This window comes from Arachis stenosperma, chromosome 9 (assembly GCF_014773155.1).
Source record: "Arachis stenosperma cultivar V10309 chromosome 9, arast.V10309.gnm1.PFL2, whole genome shotgun sequence".
NCBI classification, from domain to species: Eukaryota; Viridiplantae; Streptophyta; class Magnoliopsida; order Fabales; family Fabaceae; genus Arachis; species Arachis stenosperma.
The window spans coordinates 46,065,289-46,091,967 of NC_080385.1; the positions used below are offsets into that span (position 1 = coordinate 46,065,289).

Genomic DNA, 26,679 nt, shown 5'->3' on the forward strand with positions numbered 1-26,679 from the left:
ATATTTGTTGTAGTGAAAGTAAAACAGTATATACAATAATTCTCTCAAAGTAAGCCTCTAAGACAAATATAAATACAAAAGTGAGAGAACTACTAAAAAAATAAAAAAATTCCAAAATGGAATAAAGATCCTCCACTCTGTCACCATCAAGTAACTCATCAAGGTAGGTTATAACCTGCATCTGAAAAATAACAACAAAGTATGGAATGAGAACCGGATGTTCTCAGTATGGTAACAGTACCTAGTAATGTAAGATGTAAGACCCTGGGATGCCAGAGGCAATCCTAGAGCTTCATACCAAACAGATATCCAAGCTTATCAAAATAATAACTTAAACCATAAATAATAAACAGGTTATCTAAACTTAGGAGATTTCTAACTAGTACTAATCACATCGCTGTATCCCACAACCTTTACCAACTTAACCTCCATGCGATCCCATCGCCACCGCCTACCGAGCCTCCTCAATCCCAATAGAAAACACAAGTGATGCAGACAAGTAAAGTACAAGTAAACTACATATACATCAATTAGAACAATTAGCAAGTAAACATGTGCTTCATTTAGGCATAACAGAAATTAAGCAAAGCAAACAAATAAGTAGAAGATGCATATGATAAATGTCTTCCCTATTAACTCGTGATATCACTTGTCAGTCTATAATTGTCAACCCGATACATCCTCCTGGATGTATCCTTTTCTGCCAGCTAGAGATATAGTGCCATGCACACACATGCAGCAGTGAATCTGCCACGCCAGGGATATAGGCCCCGCACACTTCATGCAGCAGAGAAGGAAACAACAACAACAACTACTCATGCAGCAGAAAAATCTGCTATGCCAGGGATATAGGCCCCGCACACTCATGTAGCAGAGAAAACTACCACGCCAGGGATATAGGCCCCGCACACTCTAATATAATCCAATAATTTCATCATTCCTTTCTAAGTTCTCAACTCAACACTCACCACTCAAGCTAGAAAATTACACAAACCTTTCAAAACCTATGTCACCAGCTCTAAACTCATAACTAAGAATACCTTTTTTATTCCTTTATTATTTTCTCCCTTAATTCAAGATCCTAAAACCAGAAAAAAAAAGTTTTAAACAAGTGTTACGAAAATTTGCAAGCTTGCTGGAAAGGTAAAATAGTTAAAAACAAGGTTTTCATTGCAAACTAGGACAGTGTGCGTATGCATAGGGTTGTGTGTACGCATGCCTAGAAGAGTTTTCCCAGTTTGTGCGTATACACGATGTTGTGCGTATGCACAACTTGCAAAATTCACTAGGTGTGTGCGCGCACCAGAGTGTGCGATCGCTCTCAATAGTAAGCATCTCACTGTGTGTGCGTGCGCATCAGTGTGTGCGTACGCACATTTTCAAAAATTCATAGGATGTGCATGCACTCAGGGTTCTGCGTACACACAAGTCCAAATATAGCCACTAGTCAAAGCACGCGCACAGTAGTGTGCATGCGCACACAAACCAGAAATCACAAATTTTGCAACATCACAGAATTCAAATTTTTAACACCAACTTCTAACCATTATATCTTTCTCTACGAAATTCAGATCTCTACAAAATCTATACCGTTTTAAAGATCTTTGGATTATATTTAACTTGATATAAAATTTAATCAATTTTAAAAACTATAGCTCAAGATATGATCCGCCAAAGTTGTCCTAAAACCCATATTTACCAAAAACACTAAAAACTCAATTTTGCCACAACTCTCAATTCAAAACCAACTCAATCACATTTCAACCATAACAAAACAACCTAAAATTCATACCAAACACTACTTCAACCATTTTCTCAATCACACAACCATCTAAACCATTCAACAATTCTAAATCTAACCTAATTCACATTTCTCAATTTCCATTAACCATATTAACATAAATATTACTACTCACCATTCCCACCAATCATCAATGTTACATACTTACATATTTCCAATCTTCCATCCATATAGACACATTATCATTAATTCATCATTATCAATCATAATTAAACCAACATTCATCATATTATCATCAAAATCATACTTTCCCACATACAACTCATTCAACCTTCATCATCAATCATAATATTCACATACAATTAATCATACACCCACATCTTTCAATCCTATCTTAAAGGCCACTAGCCTATCTCTAGAAATATTACATATTACATAGAGGAAACCGAAACTATACCTTAGCCGATTATCCTCCACGCACAAAACCAAGACAACTCCAAAAAGCACCAAAGCTCAAACTAACAACACATATATTACCAAAATCAAAACCTAGAAACCACAATATACACACTACAAGGGTATATGAGGAGCTTTACCTTGTCCAAAGGGGATTGGGGCAAAGTCCAACAATTACTTGCTACTAGAGTTCACCTAAACAACCAAAATAACAAAATCTACTCAAATACTATATCCAAAAACGTGAAATTTGTTAGGGCTGAAAGGAGGAGTAAGAAATTCAAGTTTTTACCTGCTTTGTTTAGCTAGAATTAAAGAGCTCAATGAGAGCTTCATGTGGCCGCAAACGGCTTGTCAATCGGAGCTTCGGATCAAAAGTTAGGGTGCTTTGAAAGGGAGATGAATAGTGACAATGGCTTCCTTCTCCTCTCTTCTCCCTATCCGAGTTCTCTCTCTCTCCCGTTGTGTTGAAATGAGCTTCTTAGGCTCATTTATGGCTTTATATAAGTTGGGCTTGGGACCAACTTAAGCCTGGTCCAACCGTGTAGCATTTTTGGTTCGTTTGGCCTAACTTTGGGCCAAACCTTTAGGATAAGTGCCCGATTTGCTATTTCAAAAATTTTCTAAGGTCTCCTACTGTTTCACTCTTTCTCACGTAGTACTAGACAGACTTAAGGCGGTACTGCCGACTAATCTATCGGTACGTGTTTTTACGCAAAAATTTTCAAAACAGAACATTTTTCCACTCAGAAAAATCCACTGAATCCGAATCTCACATTTATATTTTAAGAAAAATATTTTTATATTTTTGAACCTATTCTGGGCAATTAAAATTTTCTATTCTAGTTAAGCAATTTTTCGTGAAAACTCCAGTTCTTAAAAGTCACGTGCAGCCAAGAATGCATATGAATAAAGTGGAGCATAAGCATAAATTGTGTATATGCATGAGATGATGTGTATGCATCCTTGCAGTAGTGGACAACCTTAATTTTCTTCATTTTGTTCCCTTTTTACTCATGCTTTTTTCAATCTTTTAGATCAGTAATGCCCCCTAAAACCTAAAATATATCAAATAAGAACACATTACGACATCAAATGGAATAAAATTAACGAATTATAGTCATGAAAAGCATGATTTTAACCATTGGGAAAAATATGTAAAAAGTGTGCAAAGAAAGTGATAAACATCATAATTTTTAGTATAATTTGAAATGGTAAAATAGAGGTTATCAAGAGGGCAATAACCTGGTTCATGCGATGTCTAATATGGCTAACTCTGAGAGTTTAGGATCAAGATGGTGTGTCAAGCAGCCTAGAATTATAGCAAACATCCATAGAAAAGAATTTTCATCATCCTTTGTCCATGGTTTCTGGGGTAGTTACATCAGTCCTAGAGGAGAAATGAATGGTGCATCCCATCCCTATTTAGTTGTATCAATGCTTGAGCTCATTTCAATTTATAATAGGATGTGTATAGGACTTAGCCAACATGGTAGTTTTATAGGCAGCTTAGCAATCTTTTCATCAAGAATGGTAGCTCTGTATACCATTTTTGAGTTTCTTGCTAATTTGTTTTATATTGGTGTAGAGACTAAAATTTGTTCAATTAACCAGTTTGGAACACTTATTTTATCATATTAAAGTCTTAGCCACGTTACTTTATTATTGGGGATGCTATGCTACATTGTAACATTTCATGTCTACACAATATTAATGGTTATTAACTTAGAGACGAATGAAATTCACAATTTATAAATTCAGGGACTAATTTGATTATTTTCAAAAATTAAAGACTATTTTAATGAGCACTAAAAGTTTCTGGGACCAAATCATCATCTTTGGTGAATAACAAGAGAAAATAAAGCAAAAAGTGTTCAAAATTAGAAATTATTTTTTATTTAGAAAAATAATTACTATATCTCTTCAATATTGACATTTGGGGTGATATATAGTATTATGGACATTCAGAATTGTAGGAGGAATTCCTGACACAACATGCAGGTAGCCTACTGCATGCATGGCATCTTCTACGCAATACGCAGGATGCATGTTGCAGGCGCTTGGGAACCAACATTTTCACTAATTTTTTCAGAGGCTGTGACCAGCTTTATCAACACGCAAGCCGTGTGTTGTCAGTTCGTAGGCTTTGTGTTGGTCTTACTTGCATGCAGGAGACAACATGTGCTTGCAGAACAGCAACACCTACAATCACTCATCAATCCATCCAAATTATAAATTAAAGAAATATATTACTCATTCACGTACCTATATTTGCATATTTAGTGAATTTCTGTGTATGCATGGCATTAAGATCCAAACTACACATACAAGGTAGAACATTGAAGGGTTGACTATCTACGCATAGAACTACTACATTTTTCACGACTGCCTGACCTGCCTCATCACTGTCCTCGTTCTTGTCACCGATGTCATAGTTAGCTTCAAAATTCTCTTCGTTACCATTATTCATCCCTTCGTACGCTTCAAGCACTATCATCTTCCATGTCTAAGTCATGTTGAATCTCATCCGCATCTATATGTTTGAACTCAACATACAACTCAATCTTTGGCTGTTGTACCTGAGTTTGCTAATGAATATGAAACATATGTTGCATACTTGTTTCGTCAACGATGGATATAGTATCAAACTGTATTAGCCTGTTGTTCATGCCCTGGGTTGAGTTGTATGACCCGGGCTGATAGAAGACAAGTCGACCGACCTCTTCAGGTCAGGATCACCTGACCTCTTCCCAAAGAGTTCGGCCAAATCGCTACAAAGGCCCAAGTAGGCCCAAACAAAGAAACACGACCCAAATCTAAAGGCAGCAAAAGCCTAGAAAAATAAGGCGGTTTTCCTGAAAGATAAAGGTGACTTCACTCAAAAGATAAGATAAGATAACTATTTTATCTCCAGAAAGGTCACTCTACACCATTATAAATACACTGGAGCACCCAAGTATAACTCATACTCTGATTCTACTAAAAAACCTGCCTAAAGCACGTGCTAACTTAAGCATCAGAGTCTCTTGCAGGTACCACTACCCTCCGGTGACGAAGGATCAGCAGCACCATCAAGTCCAACAGGTCAGACATGACAGCTGATGAGCGGATAATTTATACGCTTTTTGGCATTGTTTTTAGTATGTTTTTAGTAGTTTTAGTTGAGTTCTTAGTATATTTTTATTAGTTTTTAGTTAAAATTCACTTTTCTGGACTTTACTATGAGTTTGTGTGTTTTTCTGTGATTTCAGGTATTTTCTGGCTGAAATTGAGGGATCTGAGCAAAAATCTGATTCAGAGACTGAAAAGGACTGCAGATGCTATTGGATTCTGACCTCCCTGCATTCGAAGTGGATTTTCTGGAGCTACAGAAGCCCAATTGGCGCGCTCTCAACGGCGTTGGAAAGTAGACATTCTGGGCTTTCCAGCAATATATGATAGTCCATACTTTGCCCAAGATTTGATGGCCCAAACCGGCGTTCAAAGTCACCTACAGAAATTCCAGCGTTAAACGCCGGAACTGGCACCTAAATGGGAGTTAAACGCCCAAACTGGCATAAAAGCTGGCGTTTAACTCCAAGAGAAGTCTCTACACGAAAATGCTTCATTGCTCAGCCCAAGCACACACCAAGTGGGCCCGGAAGTGGATTTTTATGTCATTTACTCATCTTTGTACACCTTAGGCTACTAGTTTTCTATAAGTAGGACCTTTTACTATTGTAATAGATATAGAGAGTCTTTTGATCATGTTTTGATGATTGAACTCACTTTGGGAGGCTGGCCATTCGGCCATGCCTAGACCTTGTTCTTATGTATTTTCAACGGTGGAGTTTCTACATACCATAGATTAAGGTGTGGAGCTCTGCTGTACCTCGAGTATTAATGCAATTACTATTGTTCTTCTATTCAATTCCTCTTGTTCTTTGTCCAAGATATCACTTGTTCTTCAATCTTATGAAGATGATGATTGACACTCATCATCATTCTCACCTATGAACAAGGTGACTGACAACCATTCTTGTTCTACAAGCATCTGAGGCTCAGTGAATATCTCTTGGATTCTTTAACCGGAATCTTCGTGGTATAGGCAAGAACTGATGGCGACATTCAAGAGAATCCGGAAGGTCTAACCTTGTCTGTGGTATTCTGAGTAGGATTCAATGATTGAATGACTGTGACGTGCTTCAAACTTGTAACCTGCTGGGCGTTAGTGACAGACGCAAAAGAGGGATTCTATTCCAGTAGGAAGCGGGAACCAACCGGTGATTGGCCGTACTGTGACAGAGTGCGTGAGCATTAGCTTTCACTGCGAGGATGGGAGGTAGCCACTGACAACGGTGAAACCCTGCATGAGCTTGCCATGGAAAGGAGTAAGAAGGACTGAATGAAGGCAGTAGGAAAGCAGAGAGACGGAAGGGAAGGCATCTTCATACGCTTGTCTGAAGCTCTCACCAATGATATACATAAGTATCTCTATCTTTATCTTTTATGTTATTTTCGTTCATCACCATATCCATTTGAGTCTGCCTGACTAAGATTTACAAGATGACCATAGCTTGCTTCATACCACCAATCTCCGTGGGATCGACCCTTACTCGCGTAAGGTTTATTACTTGGACGACCCAGTGCACTTGCTGGTTAGTTGTGCGAAGTTGTGTTTATGCCATGGTATTGAGCACCAAGTCTTTGGAGCCATTACTAGGGATTGTTTATGTTTTGAAAAGTAGTGATCACAATTTCGTGCACCAAGTTTTTGGCGCCGTTGCCGGGGAATTAAATGTCCTAACTATAGTTTCGCATTTGTTCCCTGCAATAACAGTGCCAAGTTTTGATCCGGCAACAACACCAAGTTTTTGGCGCCGTTGCCGGGGATTGTTCTTGTGTATGGACAACTGACGGTTCATCTTGTTGCTTAGATTAGGTATTTTTCTTCAGAGTTCTTAAGAATGAATTCTAGTGTTTCAAGGTGATGTTCTTATCATCACCAAAGCTGATTGATTCTCATCAATTTAGCTCTTGAATGCAATGTCCTGCTGAAGCTTGGCCGGCCATGTCTAATTCCTTTAGACTAAAGCTTTAGACTAACATTGCATGATTCCTGGAATTCTCATTAAGAATTTTGATACCTTTATTTTCTTTTTTCTACATAATTTTCGAAAAAAAAAAACACAAAAAAAAAATTTTATAAAAACCATAAGAACCAAAAATATTTGATGTTTCTTGCTTGAGTCTAGTGTCTCATCTTAAGTTTGGTGTCAATTGCATACATTCATTCATGTGTCTTAAAGGTCTTCAAGTAATTCTTGATGATTTCTTACTCTGATCTTTGAATTCTCTTGACTTGAGTGTTTATGTGTCTCATATGCATTCTTATTAGTGTCAGTAGTATACAAACTGCTAAGTTTGGTGTCTTGCATGCATTGTTATTTGATTCTTGTTGCATTTTGATTATAAAAAAAATCCAAAAATATTTTCAATTTGTGTCTTTTCAAGTCAATAATACAGAGAATTGAAGATTCAGAACATGCTGCAGAGGAATTATACAGAAAAAGCTGGGCATTCGAAAATGCCCAGTGAAGAAGGCAGACTGGCGTTTAAACGCCAGCCAAGGTACCTGGTTGGGCGTTTAACGCCCAAAAAGGGTGCATTTTGGGCGTTAAACGCCAGAATGGATACCATTCTGGGCGTTTAACGCCAGGATGGTGCTAGGGGGAAGATTTTGTTTTCAAATCAATTTTTTTTCAAGTTTTCAAAGTTTTTCAAAATCAAATCTTTTTCAAATCATATCTTTTCAATCAAATGTTTTCAAAATTAATTTCTTTCCTTTTTCAAAGATACTTACTAACAATTAATGATTTGATTGAACATTTTTTGCCTTTTCTGTTGAGGAAGGTTTCATGTTTGAATCATATCTTTTCTTGTTAGGCAAGTCATCATTTTTTTTTAATCAAATCTTCTAAAATTGTTTTCAAATCAAATCTCTTTAAAATGTTTTTCAAATCATATCTTTTTTTTTTAAATTGTTTTCAAATCATATCTTTTCATCACATCTTTTTAAAACCAATCATATCTTCTTAACTACATCTTTTTCAAAATAGTTTTCAATCAAATCTTTTTGATTTCTAAATTTAAAAATCTTTTTCAAAAATCACTTGGTTTCTTTTCCACATTGATTTTCGAAAATCAATTAATGTTTTTCAAAAATGTTTTCAAAATATTTTAATTAATTTTCGAAAATCTTCTTCCCTCCTTCTCACATCCTTCTATTTATGGAGTACCACTCCTTCTCAATGCACAATTCGAACCTTATCTAAATAAAGTTCGAATTCTCTTCTCCTTCTTCTTTCTATTTCTCTTTTCCTCTGACACCTCAAGGAATCTCTATACTGTGACATAGAGGATTCCACATTTTCTTGTTCTCTTCTCTTTCATATGAGCAGGAGCAGAGACAAAGGCATTCTTGTTGAAGCTGACCCTGAACCCGAAAGGACCTTGAAGAGAAAGCTAAGAGAAGCCAAAGCACAACTCTCTTTAGAGGACCTGACCGAATTCTTCAAAGAAGAAGAAGACATGGCAGCCGAAAACAACAATAATGCAAACAATGCAAGGAAGGTGCTGGGTGACTTTACTGCACCTACTCCTGATTTTTATGGGAGAAGCATCTCTATCCCTGCCATTGGAGCAAACAACTTTGAGCTTAAGCCCCAATTAGTTTCTCTAATGCAACAGAATTGCAAGTTTCATGGACTTCCAATGGAAGATCCTCATCAGTTCTTAGCTGAATTCTTGCAAATCTGTGACACAGTCAAGACTAATGGGGTAGACCCTGAGGTCTATAGACTGATGCTATTCCCTTTTGCTGTAAGAGACAGAGCTAGAATATGGTTGGACTCACAACCTAAAGAAAGCCTGGATTCTTGGGAAAAGCTAGTCAATGCCTTCTTGGCAAAGTTCTTTCCACCCCAAAGATGGAGTAAGCTTAGAGTGGAAGTCCAAACCTTCAGACAGAAGGATGGAGAATCCCTCTACGAAGCTTGGGAAAGATACAAACAATTAATCAGAAAATGTCCTTCTGACATGCTTTCTGAATGGAGCATCATAGGTATTTTCTATGATGGTCTCTCTGAACTGTCCAAGATGTCTTTGGATAGCTCTGCTGGAGGATCTCTTCATCTGAAGAAGACGCCTACAGAGGCTCAAGAGCTAATTGAGATGGTTGCAAATAACCAATTCATGTACACTTCTAAAAGGAATCCTGTGAAAAATGGGACTAGTCAGAAGAAAGGAGTTCTTGAGATTGACACTCTGAACGCCATTTTGGCTCAGAATAAAATATTGACTCAACAAGTCAATTTGATTTCTCAAAGTCTGTCTGGAATGCAAAATGCACCAAGCAGTACTAAGGATGCTTCATCTGAGGAAGAAGCTTATGATCCTGAGAACCCTTCAATGGAAGAGGTGAATTACCTAGGAGAACCCTATGGTAACACCTATAATTCTTCATGGAGAAATCACCCAAATCTCTCATGGAAGAATCAAGAGAGACCTCAACAAGGTTTCAATAATAATGGTGGAAGAAACAGGTTTAACAATGGCAAACCTTTTCCATCATCTTCTCAGCAACAGACAGAGAATCCTAAGCAGAACCCCTCTGACTTAGCAACCATGGTCTCTGATCTAATTAAAACCACTCAAAGTTTCATGAATGAAACAAGGTCCTCCATTAGAAATTTGGAAGGACAAGTGGGACAGCTGAGCAAGAAAGTTACTGAACTCCCTCCAAGTACTCTCCCAAGCAACACAGAAGAAAATCCAAAAGGAGAGTGCAAAGCCATCAATATGGCCGAATTTGGAGAGGATAGAGAGGAAGTGGACGCCACTGAGGAAGGCCTCAATGGGCGTGCACCAACTTCCAATGAGTTCCCCAATGAGGAACCATGGGAATCTGAGGCTCAAAATGAGACCATAGAGATTCCATTGGACTTACTTCTGCCTTTCATGAGTTCTGATGAGTATCCTTCCTCTGAAGAGGATGAGTATGTCACTGAAGAGCAAGTTGCTAAATACCTTGGAGCAATCATGAAGCTAAATGACAAGTTATTTGGAAATGAGACTTGGGAGGATGAACCTCCTTTGCTCACCAAAGAGCTGGATGACTTGTCTAGGCAGAAATTACCTCAAAAGAAACAAGATCCTGGGAAGTTTTCAATACCTTGTACCATAGGCACCATGACCTTCAAGAAGGCTCTGTGTGACTTGGGGTCAAGTGTAAACCTCATGCCTCTCTCAGTAATGGAGAAGCTAAGGATCTTTGAGGTACAAGCTGCAAGAATCTCACTAGAGATGGCAGACAACTCAAGAAAACAAGCTTATGGACTTGTAGAGAATGTTTTGGTTAAGATTGAAGACCATTACATCCCTACTGATTTCATAGTCCTAGAGACTGGGAAGTGCATGGATGAATCCATCATCCTTGGCAGACCCTTCCTAGCCACAGCAAAGGCTGTGATTGATGTTGATGGAGGTGAACTGATCATTCGAGTGAATGGAGAATCCTTGGTATTTAAGGCTCAAGGATATCCCTCTATCATCATGGAGAAGAAGCATGAAGAGCTTCTCTCAAATCAGAGACAAACAGAGCCCCCACAGTCAAACTCTAAGTTTGGTGTTAGGAGGCCACAACCAAACTCTAAGTTTGGTGTTGAACCCCCACATTCAAACTCTAAGTTTGGTGTTGGGAGGTCCCAACATTGCTCTGAGTATCTGTGAGGCTCCATGAGAGCCCTCTGTCAAGCTACTGACATTAAAGAAGCGCTTGTTGGGAGGCAACCCAATGATTATAATTTATATAGTTTCTTTTGTTATTTTATGTTTTTTGTAGGTTGATGATCATAAGAAGTCACAAAATCCATTGAAAAAGCAAAAACAAAATGAAAAACAGGAAGAAAAACAGTACACCCTGGAGGAAGATGTTGCTGGCGTTCAAACGCCAGTAAGCCTAGCAGTTGGGCGTTTAACGCCCAGTCTGGCACCATTCTGGGCGTTTAACGCCAGAAAGGGGCACCAGACTGGCGTTAAACGCCAGAAAAGGGCAAGAACCTGGCGTTAAACGCCAGGAATGGGCACCAGCCCGGCGTTTAACGCCAGAAATGGCTCAAAACGTGATTTTGAGCAACATTTGGTGCAGGGATGACTTTTCCTTGACACCACAGGATCTGTGGACCCCACAGGATCCCCACCAACCCCACCACCACTCTCTCTCTTCTTCCCCCATTCACCAATCACCTCAATACCTCTTCCCCAAAACCCCTTCACCTATCAAATCCCATCTTTCTCTTCACCACTCACATCCATCCTTCATAAAACCCCACCAACCTCACCCTGCAAATTCAAACCACTTTCCCTCCCAAACCCACCCAATATAGCCGAACCCCATCCCACCTCTCTCCTATAAATACCCTTCTTCACTCCTTCATTTTCCCACAACCAAAACACCACTTCTCCCCCTCTTTGGCCGAATACACCACCATCTCCCTCCTCCTCATTTCTTCTTCTTCTACTCTCTTCTTTCTTCTTTTGCTCGAGGACGAGCAAACATTTTAAGTTTGGTGTGGTAAAAGCGTTGCTTTTTCGTTTTTCCATAACCATTATGGCATCCAAGGCCGGAGAAACCTCTAGAAAGAGGAAAGGGAAGGCAAAAGCTTCCACCTCCGAGTCATGGGAGATGGATAGGTTCATCTCAAGGGTGCATCAAGACCACTTCTATGAAGTTGTGGCCTTAAAGAAGGTGATCCCCGAGGTCCCCTTTTCACTCAAAAAGGGTGAATATCCGGAGATCCGCCATGAGATCCAAAGAAGAGGTTGGGAAGTACTTACCAACCCCATTCAACAAGTTGGAATCTTGATGGTTCAAGAGTTCTATGCCAATGCATGGATCACCAAGAGCCATGATCAAAGTATGAACCCGGATCCAAAGAATTATCTTACTATGGTTCGGGGGAAATACTTGGATTTTAGTCCGGAAAGTGTGAGGGTGGCGTTCAACTTGCCTATGATGCAAGGAGATGAACATCCTTACACAAGAAGGGTCAACTTTGATCAAAGGTTGGACCAAGTCCTCACAATCATATGTGAAGAGGGCGCACAATGGAAGAGAGATTCAAGAGGCAAGCCGGTTCAATTGAGAAGGCATGACCTCAAACCCGTGGCTAGAGGATGGTTGGAGTTTATCCAACGCTCAATCATTCCCACTAGCAACCGGTCCGAAGTTACTTTAGACCGGGCCATCATGATCCATAGCATCATGATTGGAGAAGAAGTGGAAGTTCATGAGGTTATAGCCCAAGAACTCTACAAGGTGGCGGATAAGTCCTCTACCTTAGCAAGGTTAGCCTTTCCTCACCTCATTTGTCACCTCTGTTATTCAGTTGGAGTTGACATAGAAGGAGACATCACCATTGATGAGGATAAGCCCATTACCAAGAAAAGGATGGAGCACACAAGAGACCCCTCTCATCATGAGATCCCTGAGATGCCTCAAGGGATGCACTTTCCTCCACAAAACTATTGGGAGCAACTAAACACCTCCCTAGGAGAATTGAGTTCCAACATGGGACAACTAAGGGTGGAGCACCAAGAACACTCCATTCTCCTCCATGAAATAAGAGAAGATCAAAGAATCATGAGAGAGGAGCAACAAAGGCAAGGAAGAGACATTGAGGAGCTCAAGCACTCCATAGGACCTTCAAGAGGAAGGAAGAGCCGCCATCACTAAGGTGGACCCGTTCCTTGATTTCCTTGTTCTTTATTCTTCTGTTTTTCGAATTCTAGTGCTTTATGTTTATCCATGTTTGTGTCCTATGATCATTAGTGTCTTAGTGTCTATGCCTTAAAGTTATGAATGTCCTATGAATCCATCACCTCTCTTAAAAGAAAACTGTTTTTATCACAAAAAGAACAAGAAGTACAGGATTTCAAATTCATCTTTAAAACTAGCTTAATTAGTTTGATGTGGTGACAATACTTTTTGTTTTCTGAATGTATGCTTGAACAGTGCATATGTCTTTTGAATTTGTTGTTCATGAATGTTAAAATTGTTGGCTCTTGAAAGAATGATGAAAAAGGAGACATGTTACTGAGGATCTGAAAAATCATAAAAATGATTCTTGAAGCAAGAAAAAGCAGTGAATATGGTGCGCGAAATTGTGAACAATACTTTTTCACAACTCAAATAATCCCTGGTCATGAACTCCAAGAACTTGGTGGCTCAATACCATGGCATTACACAACTTCGCACAACTAACCAGCAAGTGCACTGGGTCGTCCAAGTAATAAACCTTACGTGAGTAAGGGTCGATCCCACGGAGATTGTTAGCATTGAAGCAAGCTATGGTCATCTTGTAAATCTTAGTCAGGCAAACTCAAATATATATGATGATGAACGAAAATGACATAGAAGATAAAGATAGTGATACTTATGTATATCATTGGTGTAAGAGCTTCAGACAAGTGTATGAAGATGCCTTCCCTTCCGTCTCTCTGCTTTCCTACTGTCTTCATCCAATCCTTTCTTACTCCTTTCCATGGCAAGCTTGTGTAGGGTCTCACTGTTGTCAGCAGCTACCTCCCATCCTCTCAGTGAAAGCGATTGCATATGTCCTGTCACGGCATAGCGGAATTCAGCTGTCGGTTCTCGTTCAGGCCGGAATAATATCCATTGATACTTTTGCGTCTGTCACTAACGCCCTAGCCTGCTAGGAGTTTGAAGCACGTCACAGTCATTCAGTCATTGAATCCTACTCAGAATACCACAGACAAGGTTAGACCTTCCGGATTCTCTTGAATGCTGCCATCAGTTCTTGCCTATACCACGAAGACTCTGATCTCACGGAATGGCTGGCTCGTTTGTCAGGCGAGCACTCGGTTGTCAGGCGATCAACCATGCATCATGCAATCAGAAATCCAAGAGATATTCACCAAGCCTCGAATGCTTGTAGAACAAGAGTGGTTGTCAGTCACCTTGTTCATAGGTGAGAATGGTGATGGGCGTCAATCATCACCTTCATCATGTTGAAGAACAAGTGATATCTTGGTAAAAGAACAAGCGGAATTGAATGGAAGAACAATAGTAATTGCATTAATACTCGAGGTACAGCAGAGCTCCACACCTTAATCTATGGTGTGTAGAAACTCCACCGTTGAAAATACATAAGAACAAGGTCTAGGCATGGCCGAATGGCCAGCCCCCAAATGATCTAAGAACTAGATGTCCAAAGATGATCAAAGGATCAAAAACAATCCAAAGATTTTTAATACAATAGTAAAAGGTCCTACTTATAAGAAACTAGTAGCCTAAGGTGTACAGAAATGAGTAAATGACATAAAAATCCTCTTTCGGGCCTACTTGGTGTGTGCTTGGGCTGAGCAATGAAGCAAATTTCGTGTAGAGACTCTTCTTGGAGTTAAACGCCAGCCTTGGTGCCAGTTTGGGCGTTTAACTCCCATTTGGGTGCCAGTTCCAGCGTTTAACGCTGGGATTTCTTGAGGTGACTTTGAACGCCGGTTTGGGCCATCAAATCTTGGGCAAAGTATGGACTATCATATATTGCTGGAAAGCCCAGGATGTCTACTTTCCAACGCCATTGAGAGCTCGCCAATTGGGCTTCTGTAGCTCCAGAAAATCCGCTTCGAGTGCAGGGAGGTCAGAATCCAATAGCATCTGCAGTCCTTTTTGGTCTCTGGATCAGATTTTTGCTCAGGTCCCTCAATTTCAGCCAGAAAATACCTGAAATCACAGAAAAACACACAAACTCATAGTAAAGTCCAGAAAAGTGAATTTTAACTAAAAACTAATAGAAATATACTAAAAACTAACTAGATCATATCAAAAACATACTAAAAACAATGCCAAAAAGTATACAAATCATCCGCTCATCACAACACCAAACTTAAATTGTTGCTTGTCCCCAAGCAACTGAAAATCAAATAGGATAAAAAGAAGAGAATATGCAATGAACTCCAAAAACATCTATGAAGATCAGTATTAATTAGATGAGCGGGGCTTTTAACTTTTTGTCTCTGAACAGTTTTGGCATCTCAATCTATCCTTTGAAATTCAGAATGGTTGGCTTCTTTAGGAACTTAGAATCCAGATAGTGTTAATGATTCTCCTAGTAAAGTATGATGATTCTTGAACATAGCTATTTATTGAGTCTTGGCTGTGGCCCAAAGCACTCTGTCTTTCCAGTATTACCACCGGATACATACATGCCACAGACACATAATTGGGTGAACCTTTTCAGATTGTGACTTAGCTTTGCTAAAGTCCCCAATTAGAGGTGTCCAGGGTTCTTAAGCACACTCTTATTTGCCTTGGATCACAACTCTTATTATTATTATTTTTTTTTTTTCGTTTTCTTTTTTTTTCTCTTTTTTTTTCGGTTTTTTTTTTTTTTTTTTTTGAATAGCAATGCTTTTTCTTGCTTCAAGAATCATTTTATTGATTTTTCAGATCCTCAATAACATGTCTCCTTTTTCATCATTCTTTCAAGAGCCAACATTCATGAACCACAAATTCAAGATACATATGCACTGTTTAAGCATACATTCAGAGAACAAAAATATTGCCACCACATCAAAATAATTAAACTATTATAAAATTCAAAATTCATGCAATTCTTCTTTTTTCAATTAAGCACATTTTTATTCAAGAAAGGTGATGGATTCATAGGACATTTATAACTTTAAGGCATAGACACTAAGACACTAATGATCATAAGACACAAGCGTGGATAACATAAAGCACTAAAATTCGAAAAACAAAGGAATAAAGAACAAGGAAATCAAGGAATGGGTCCACCTCAGTGATGGCGGCTCTTCCTTGCTTTTGAAGGTCCTATGGAGTGCTTGAGCTCCTCAATGTCTCTTCCTTGCCTTTGTTGCTCCTCTCTCATGATTCTTTGTTCTTCTCTAATTTCATGGAGGAGAATGGAGTGTTCTTGGTGCTCCACCCTTAGTTGTCCCATATTGGAACTCAACTCTCCTAGGGAGGTGTTTAGTTGCCCCAATAGTCTTGTGGAGGAAAATTCATCCCTTGAGGAATCTCAGGGATCTCATGATGAGTGGGATCTCTTGTGTACTCCATCCTTTTCTTAGTGATGGGCTTGTCCTCATCAATGGTGATGTCTCCCTCTATGTCAACTCCCACTGAATAACAGAGGTGACAAATGAGGTGAGGAAAGGCTAACCTTGCCAAGGTAGAGGTCTTGTCCGCCACCCTATAGAGTTCTTGGGCTATAACCTCATGAACCTCTATTTCTTCTCCAATCATGATGCTATGGATCATGATAGCCTGGTCTATGGTAACTTCGGACCGGTTGCTAGTGGGAATGATTGAGCGTTGTATGAACTCTAACCATCCTCTAGCCACGGGTTTGAGGTCATGCCTTCTCAATTGGACCGGCTTTCCTCTTGAATCTTGCTTCCATTGTGCGCCCTCTTTACATATGACTGTGAGGACTTGGTCCAACCTTTGATCAAAGTTGACCCTTCTAGTGTAAGGATGCTCATCTCCTTGCATCATAGGCAAGTTGAACGCCACCCTCACACTTTCCGGACTAAAATCCAAGTATTTCCCCCGAACCATAGTAAGATAATTCTTTGGATCCGGGTTCACACTTTGGTCATGGTTCTTGGTGATCCATGCATTGGCATAGAACTCTTGAACCATCAAGATTCTGACTTGTTGAATGGGGTTGGTAAGTACTTCCCAACCTCTTCTTCGGATCTCATGGCGGATCTCCGGATATTCACCCTTTTTGAGTGAAAAGGGGACTTCGGGGATCACCTTCTTCAAGGCCACAACTTCATAGAAGTGGTCTTGATGCACCCTTGAGAGGAATCTATCCATCTCCCATGACTCGGAGGTGGAAGCCTTTGCCTTCCCTTTCCTCTTTCTAGAGGTTTCTCCGGCCTTGGATGCCCTAAATGGTTATGGAAAAATGAAAAAGCAACGCTTTCACCACACCAAACTTAAAATGTTTGCTCGTCCTCGAGCAAAAGAAAAAAGAAGAGAGTAGAAGAAGAAGAAATGAGGAAGAGGGAGATGGTGGTGTATTCGGCCAAGGAGGGGGAGAAGTGGTGTTTAGGTAGTGGGAAAATGAAGGGGTAAAGAGGGGTTTATATAGGAAAGAGGGGGATGAGGGTTCGGCCATTTGAGGGTGGGTTTGGGAGTTGAAGTGGTTTGAATTTGAAGGGTGAGGTTGGTGGGGTTTTATGAAGGATGGATGTGAGTGGTGAAGAGAAAGATGGGATTTGATAGGTGAGGGGTTTTTGGGGAAGAGGTGTTGAGGTGATTGGTGAATGGGGGAAGAAGAGAGAGAGTGATGGTAGGGTCCTGTGGGGTCCACAGATCCTGTAGTGTCAAGGAAAAGGCATCCTTGCACCAAATGGCATCAAAATCCACGTTTTGAGCCTTTTCTGGCGTTAAACGCCGGGCTGGTGCCCATTCCTGGCGTTTAACGCCAGGATTTTGCCCTTTACTGGCGTTTAACGCCAGTCTGGTGCCCCTTTCTGGCGTTAAACGCCCAGAATGGTGCCAGACTGGGCGTTAAACGCCCAACAGCTAGCATTACTGGCGTTTGAACGCCAGCTTCTTCTTCTCCAGGGTGTGCTGTTTTTCTTCCTGTTTTTCATTCTGTTTTTGCTTTTTTCATTGTTTTTGTGACTTCTTATGATCATCAACCTACAAAAAAGATAAAATAACAAAAGAAAATAGTTAACTATAAAACATTGGGTTGCCTCCCAACAAGCGCTTCTTTAATGTCATTAGCTTGACAGAGGACTCTCATGGAGCCTCAGAAATGCTCAGAACCGTGTTGGAACTTCCCAACACCAAACTTAGAGTTTGAATGTGGGGGTTCTGTTTTGAGAGAAGCTCTTCATGCTTCTTCTCCATGATGACAGAGGGATATCCTTGGGCCTTAAACACCAAGGATTCTTCATTCACTTGAATGATCAACTCTCCTCTATCAACATCAATCACAGCCTTTGCTGTGGCTAGGAAGGGTCTGCCAAGGATGATAGATTCATCCATGCACTTCCCAGTCTCTAGGACTATGAAATCAGTAGGAATGTAATGGTCTTCAACCTTAACCAGAACATCCTCTACAAGTCCATAGGCTTGTTTTCTTGAGTTGTCTGCCATCTCTAGTGAGATTTTTGCAGCTTGCACCTCAAAGATCCCTAATTTCTCCATTACAGAGAGGGGCATGAGGTTTACACTTGACCCCAAGTCACACAAGGCCTTCTTGAAGGTCATGGTGCCTATGGTACAAGGTATAGAAAACTTCCCAGGATCCTGCCTCTTTTGAGGCAATTGCTGCCTAGACAAGTTATCCAGTTCTTTGATGAGCAAATGGGGTTCATCCTCCCAAGTCTCATTTCCAAATAACCTGTCATTTAGCTTCATGATTACTCCAAGGTATTTAGCAACTTGCTCTTCAGTGGCATACTCATCCTCTTCAGAGGAAGAATACTCATCAGAGCTCATGAAAGGCAGTAGTAAGTCCAAGGGAATCTCTATGGTCTCAGTTTGAGCCTCAGATTCCCAAGGTTCCTCATTGGGGAACTCATTGGAGGCCAGTGGACGTCCAGTGAGGCCTTCCTCAGTGGCGTTCACTGCCTCTTCTTCCTCCCAGAATTCGGCCATATTTATGGCTTTGCACTCTCCTTTTGGATTTTCTTCAGTGTTACTTGGGAGAGTGCTTGGGGGAAGTTCAGTAATTTTCTTGCTCAGCTGACCCACTTGTCCTTCCAAATTCCTAATGGAGGATCTAGTTTCAGTCATGAAACTTTGAGTGGTTTTGATTAGATCAGAGACCATGGTTGCTAAGTCAGAGGTATTCTGCTTAGAGCTCTCTGTCTGTTGCTGAGAAGATGATGGAAAAGGTTTACCATTGTTAAACCTGTTTCTTCCACCATTATTATTGAAACCTTGTTGAGGTCTCTCTTGATTCTTCCATGAGAGATTTGGGTGATTTCTCCATGAAGAATTATAGGTGTTACCATAGGGTTCTCCCAGGTAATTTACCTCTTCCATTGAAGGGTTCTCAGGATCATAAGCTTCTTCCTCAGATGAAGCATCCTTAGTACTGTTTGGTGCATTTTGCATTCCAGACAGACTTTGAGAAATCAGATTGACTTGTTGAGTCAATATTTTATTCTGAGCCAAAATGGCATTCAGAGTGTCAATTTCAAGAACTCCTTTCTTCTGACTAGTCCCATTGTTCACAGGATTCCTTTCAGAAGTGTACATGAATTGGTTATTTGCAACCATTTCAATCAGTTCTTGAGCTTCAGTAGGCGTCTTCTTCAGATGAAGAGATCCTCCAGCAGAGCTATCCAAAGACATCTTGGATAGTTCAGAGAGACCATCATAGAAAATACCTATGATGCTCCATTCAAAAAGCATGTCAGAAGGACATTTTCTGATTAATTGTTTGTATCTTTCCCAAGCTTCATAGAGGGATTCTCCATCCTTCTGTCTGAAGGTTTGGACTTCCACTCTAAGCTTACTCCATCTTTGTGGTGGAAAGAACTTTGCCAAGAAGGCATTGACTAGCTTTTCCCAAGAGTCCAGGCTTTCTTTAGGTTGAGAATCCAACCATATTCTAGCTCTGTCTCTTACAGCAAAAGGGAATAGCATCAGTCTATAGACCTCAGGGTTAACCCCATTAGTCTTGACTGTGTCACAGATTTGCAAGAACTCAGCTAAAAACTGATGAGGATCTTCCATTGGAAGTCCATGAAACTTGCAATTCTGTTGCATTAGAGAAACTAATTGAGGCTTAAGCTCAAAGTTGTTTGCTCCAATGGCAGGGATAGAGATGCTTCTCCCATAGAAATCAGGAGTAGGTGCAGTAAAGTCACCAAGCACCTTCCTTGCATTGTTGGCATTGTTGTTGTTTTCGGCTGCCATTTGTTCTTCTTCCTTGAAGAATTCGGTCAGGTACTCTAAAGAGAGTTGTGTTTTGGCTTCTCTTAGCTTTCTCTTCAAGGTCCTTTCAGGTTCAGGATCAGCCTCAACAAGAATGCCTTTGTCTCTGCTCCTGCTCATATGAAAGAGAAGAGAACAAGAAAGTGTGGAATCCTCTATGTCACAGTATAGAGATTCCTTTAGGTGTCAGAGGAAAAGAAAAATAGAAGAAAGAAGAAGGAGAATTCGAACTTGATCAGATATAGTTCGAATTGTGCATTAAGAAGGAGTGATACTCCATAAATAGAAGGATGTGAAGAAGAAAGGGGGGGTAATTTTCGAAAATTAATTATAAAATTTTGAAAACATTTTTGAAGAACACTAATTGATTTTCGAAAACAAAAGTGGGAAAGAAATCAAGTGATTTTCGAAAAAAAGATTTTGAAATTAATTTGATTGAAAACTATTTTGAAAAAGATGTGGTTGAGAAGATATGATTGAAAAGTTATGGTCAAAGAGATGTGATTGAGAAGATATGATTTGAAAACAATTTTAAAAGATGTAATTGAAAACAATTTGAAAAAGATTTGATTTTAAAAATTAATAACTTGCCTAACAAGAAAAGATATGATTCAAACATAAAACCTTTCTCAACAGAAAAGGCAACAATTTTGAGATGTTCAATCAAATCATTAATTGTTAGTAAGTATCTTTTTAAAAGGAAAGAAATTGATTTTGAAAACATTTGATTGAAAAGATTTGATTTGAAAAAGATTTGATTTTGAAAAACTAAAAAAAATTGATTTGAAAACAAAATCTTCCCCCTAGCACCATCCTGGCGTTAAACGCCCAGAATGGTATACATTCTGGCGTTTAACGCCCAAAATGCTACCTCTTTGGGCGTTAAACGCCCAACCAGGTGCCCTGGCTGGCGTTTAAACGCCAGTCTGCCTTCTTCACTGGGCATTTTTGAATGCTCAGCTTTTTCTGTATAATTCCTCTGCAGTATGTTCTGAATCTTCAATTCTTTGTATCATTGACTTGAAAAGACACAAATTAAAAATTTTTGGATTTTTTTAATAATCAAAATGTGACAAGAATCAAATAACAATGCATGCAAGACACCAAACTTAGCCGTTTGTGTACTACTGACACTAACAATATGAAAATGCATATGAGACACACAAAATACTTCAAGTCAATAGAATTCAAAGATCAAAACAAAGAAATATATGCATGGATTCGAAAATTATAACAAAAACATGCATTTGACACCAAACTTAGGATGAGACACTAAACTTAAGCAAGAAACATCAAATATTTTTGGTCTTTTTATGATTTTGTAATTTTTTGTTTTTTGTGTTTTTCGAAAATTAAATGGGAAAAGGTATCAAAATTCTTAATGAGAATTCCAGGAATCAGTGCAGTGCTAGTCTGAGACTCCGGTCCAGGAATTAGACATGGCTTCACAGCCAGCCAAGCTTTCAAAGAAAGCTTCGGTCCAAAACACTAGACATGACCAAAGGTCAGCCAAATCTTAGCAGATCACTGCTCCAAGAGCAAAATTGATGAGAATCAACAAGCTCTTGTGGTGATAGGTTGAAACCTCGGTCCAATCAGATTAGACATGGCTTCTCAGCCAACCAGATTTCAACAAATCATCATGAAACTCTAGAATTCATCTTCAAGAATTTCGAAAAAAAATAATACCTAATCTAAGCAACAAGATGAACCGTCAGTTGTCCAGCCTAAACAATCCCGGGCAATAACACCAAAAACTTGATGTTGTTGCCGGATCTTGGCACTGATGTTACCAAAAGCTTGCTCAAAACTTGAACAATCCCCGGCAACGGCGCCAAAAACTTGGTGCGCGAAATTGTGAACAATACTTTTTCACAACTCAAATAATCCCTGGTCATGAACTCCAAGAACTTGGTGGCTCAATACCATGGCATTACACAACTTCGCACAACTAACCAGCAAGTGCACTGGGTCGTCCAAGTAATAAACCTTACGTGAGTAAGGGTCGATCCCACGGAGATTGTTAGCATTGAAGCAAGCTATGGTCATCTTGTAAATCTTAGTCAGGCAAACTCAAATATATATGATGATGAACGAAAATGACATAGAAGATAAAGATAGTGATACTTATGTATATCATTGGTGTAAGAGCTTCAGACAAGTGTATGAAGATGCCTTCCCTTCCGTCTCTCTGCTTTCCTACTGTCTTCATCCAATCCTTTCTTACTCCTTTCCATGGCAAGCTTGTGTAGGGTCTCACTGTTGTCAGCAGCTACCTCCCATCCTCTCAGTGAAAGCGATTGCATATGTCCTGTCACGGCATAGCGGAATTCAGCTGTCGGTTCTCGTTCAGGCCGGAATAATATCCATTGATACTTTTGCGTCTGTCACTAACGCCCTAGCCTGCTAGGAGTTTGAAGCACGTCACAGTCATTCAGTCATTGAATCCTACTCAGAATACCACAGACAAGGTTAGACCTTCCGGATTCTCTTGAATGCTGCCATCAGTTCTTGCCTATACCACGAAGACTCTGATCTCACGGAATGGCTGGCTCGTTTGTCAGGCGAGCACTCGGTTGTCAGGCGATCAACCATGCATCATGCAATCAGAAATCCAAGAGATATTCACCAAGCCTCGAATGCTTGTAGAACAAGAGTGGTTGTCAGTCACCTTGTTCATAGGTGAGAATGGTGATGGGCGTCAATCATCACCTTCATCATGTTGAAGAACAAGTGATATCTTGGTAAAAGAACAAGCGGAATTGAATGGAAGAACAATAGTAATTGCATTAATACTCGAGGTACAGCAGAGCTCCACACCTTAATCTATGGTGTGTAGAAACTCCACCGTTGAAAATACATAAGAACAAGGTCTAGGCATGGCCGAATGGCCAGCCCCCAAATGATCTAAGAACTAGATGTCCAAAGATGATCAAAGGATCAAAAACAATCCAAAGATTTTTAATACAATAGTAAAAGGTCCTACTTATAAGAAACTAGTAGCCTAAGGTGTACAGAAATGAGTAAATGACATAAAAATCCTCTTCCGGGCCTACTTGGTGTGTGCTTGGGCTGAGCAATGAAGCAAATTTCGTGTAGAGACTCTTCTTGGAGTTAAACGCCAGCCTTGGTGCCAGTTTGGGCGTTTAACTCCCATTTGGGTGCCAGTTCCAGCGTTTAACGCTGGGATTTCTTGAGGTGACTTTGAACGCCGGTTTGGGCCATCAAATCTTGGGCAAAGTATGGACTATCATATATTGCTGGAAAGCCCAGGATGTCTACTTTCCAACGCCATTGAGGGCGCACCAATTGGGCTTCTGTAGCTCCAGAAAATCCACTTCGAATGCAGGGAGGTCAGAATCCAACAGCATCTGCAGTCCTTTTCAGTCTCTGAATCAGATTTTTGCTCAGATCCCTCAATTTCAGCCAGAAAATACCTGAAATCACAGAAAAACACACAAACTCATAGTAAAGTCCAGAAAAGTGAATTTTAACTAAAAACTAATAGAAATATACTAAAAACTAACTAGATCATATCAAAAACATACTAAAAACAATGCCAAAAAGTATACAAATCATCCGCTCATCAGAATACAAAAAAAAAAAAGAAGAAAGAGAAAAACGAAAAAAAAAGGGGAAAAAGAAAGAAAAAGAAAGAAATAAAGTTGTGATCCAAGGCAAAAAGAGTGTGCTTAAGAACCCTGGACACCTCTAATTGGGGACTCTAGCAAAGCTGAGTCACAATCTGAAAAGGTTCACCCAATTATGTGTCTGTGGCATGTATGTATCCGGTGGTAATACTGGAAGACAGAGTGCTTTGGGCCACGGCCAAGACTCAATAAGTAGCTGTGTTCAAGAATCATCATACTTAACTAGGAGAATTAATAACACTATCTGGATTCTAAGTTCCTAAAGAAGCCAATCATTCTGAATTTCAAAGGATAGAGTGAGATGCCAAAACTGTTCGAAGGCAAAAAAACTACTAGTCCCGCTCATCTAATTTGGAGCTAAGTTTCATTGATAATTTGGAGTCTATAGTATATTCTCTTCTTTTTATCTTATTTGATTTTCAGTTGCTTGAGGACAAGCAACAATTTAAGTTTGGTGTTGTGATGAGCGGATAATTTATACGCTTTTTGGCATTGTTTTTAGTATGTTTTTAGTAGTTTTAGTTGAGTTCTTAGTATATTTTTATTAGTTTTTAGTTAAAATTCACTTTTCTGGACTTTACTATGAGTTTGTGTGTTTTTCTGTGATTTCAGGTATTTTCTGGCTGAAATTGAGGGATCTGAGCAAAAATCTGATTCAGAGACTGAAAAGGACTGCAGATGCTGTTGGATTCTGACCTCCCTGCATTCGAAGTGGATTTTCTGGAGCTACAGAAGCCCAATTGGTGCGCCCTCAATGGCGTTGGAAAGTAGACATCCTGGGCTTTCCAGCAATATATGATAGTCCATACTTTGCCCAAGATTTGATGGCCCAAATCGGCGTTCAAAGTCACCTACAGAAATTCCAACGTTAAACGCCGGAACTGGCACCTAAATGGGAGTTAAACGCCCAAACTGGCATAAAAGCTGGCGTTTAACTCCAAGAGAAGTCTCTACATGAAAATGCTTCATTGCTCAGCCCAAGCACACACCAAGTGGGCCCGGAAGTGGATTTTTATGTCATTTACTCATCTTTGTACACCTTAGGCTACTAGTTTTCTATAAGTAGGACCTTTTACTATTGTAATAGATATAGAGAGTCTTTTGATCATGTTTTGATGATTGAACTCACTTTGGGAGGCTGGCCATTCGGCCATGCCTAGACCTTGTTCTTATGTATTTTCAACGGTGGAGTTTCTACACACCATAGATTAAGGTGTGGAGCTCTGCTGTACCTCGAGTATTAATGCAATTACTATTGTTCTTCTATTCAATTCCTCTTGTTCTTTGTCCAAGATATCACTTGTTCTTCAATCTGATGAAGATGATGATTGACACTCATCATCATTCTCACCTATGAACAAGGTGACTGACAACCATTCTTGTTCTACAAGCATCTGAGACTTAGTGAATATCTCTTGGATTCTTTAACCGGAATCTTCGTGGTATAGGCAAGAACTGATGGCGGCATTCAAGAGAATCCGGAAGGTCTAACCTTGTCTGTGGTATTCTGAGTAGGATTCAATGATTGAATGACTGTGACGTGCTTCAAACTTGTAACCTGCTGGGCGTTAGTGACAGACGCAAAAGAGGGATTCTATTCCAGTAGGAAGCGGGAACCAACCGGTGATTGGCCGTACTGTGACAGAGTGCGTGAGCATTAGCTTTCACTGCGAGGATGGGAGGTAGCCACTGACAATGGTGAAACCCTGCATGAGCTTGCCATGGAAAGGAGTAAGAAGGACTGAATGAAGGCAGTAGGAAAGCAGAGAGACGGAAGGGAAGGCATCTTCATACGCTTGTCTGAAGCTCTCACCAATGATATACATAAGTATCTCTATCTTTATCTTTTATGTTATTTTCGTTCATCACCATATCCATTTGAGTCTGCCTGACTAAGATTTACAAGATGACCATAGCTTGCTTCATACCACCAATCTCCGTGGGATCGACCCTTACTCGCGTAAGGTTTATTACTTGGACGACCCAGTGCACTTGCTGGTTAGTTGTGCGAAGTTGTGTTTATGCCATGGTATTGAGCACCAAGTCTTTGGAGCCATTACTAGGGATTGTTTATGTTTTGAAAAGTAGTGATCACAATTTCGTGCACCAACAGCTCCGATTACCATCGCAGATCTCGTCCGAAATCGACCTACAGTTTCAGGTAACCCTCGAAACATTGGCGCCGTTGCCGGGGAACCTAGAAGTCATCCCATCATTATGGCGGACAACCATGACAACGACCACGATTCTGATTTGGAGAACAGGACACCGCATAAGAACGCGGACACCACACCAAAAGATACATCTCAATTAAATAAAGACAAGAATTCTCCAACTACAAATATCATGGAGGCCCTACAAGCTCAACAAGATTGTCTCAAACAGCTCGAAAAAGAAGCCGAGCATCAACGAGAAGCCGAGAGGGACCTTCGGAGAGAAACTAGGCGACGCTGAGAGTTAGAAGATAAGATCCTAAAGCTCGAAGCTGACCTTAAAACAAAAACATCCATCCTGATTTCGAAGATAGCTCCCACAAAGATCAAGACCCATTCACCAAAGAGATCATGAAAGCCAAAGTCCCAAAGGACTTCAAAGCTCCCGACATGACCCCGTACGACGGCACATCGGATCCAAGCCATCACCTTAGCAACTTCAGAAGCAGAATGCATCTCACCGATACCTCAGACTCTATTCGATGCAAAGCCTTCCCAACAACCCTGACAAAAACAGCAATTAAGTGGTTCGACAGTTTGCCCCCCAGATCAATCACAAGTTTTGACGATTTAGCTAAGAAATTTCTTGCCATATTTTCCATCCATAAGGACAAAGATAAACAC

At 40.0% G+C, this 26,679-nt stretch overlaps 2 non-coding genes across 2 annotated transcripts; one reads left to right on the forward strand and one right to left on the reverse strand.

Annotated features, from left to right (window-relative positions):
- Positions 1 to 9,172: 9,172 nt before the first annotated feature.
- LOC130952793 (small nucleolar RNA R71) lies at positions 9,173 to 9,280 on the reverse strand. Its single transcript, XR_009074969.1, has one exon. It is a non-coding gene; the product is annotated as a small nucleolar RNA R71 (small nucleolar RNA).
- Positions 9,281 to 19,661: 10,381 nt separating this feature from the next.
- LOC130953704 (small nucleolar RNA R71) lies at positions 19,662 to 19,769 on the forward strand. Its single transcript, XR_009075866.1, has one exon. It is a non-coding gene; the product is annotated as a small nucleolar RNA R71 (small nucleolar RNA).
- The last annotated feature ends 6,910 nt before the right edge of the window (positions 19,770 to 26,679 follow it).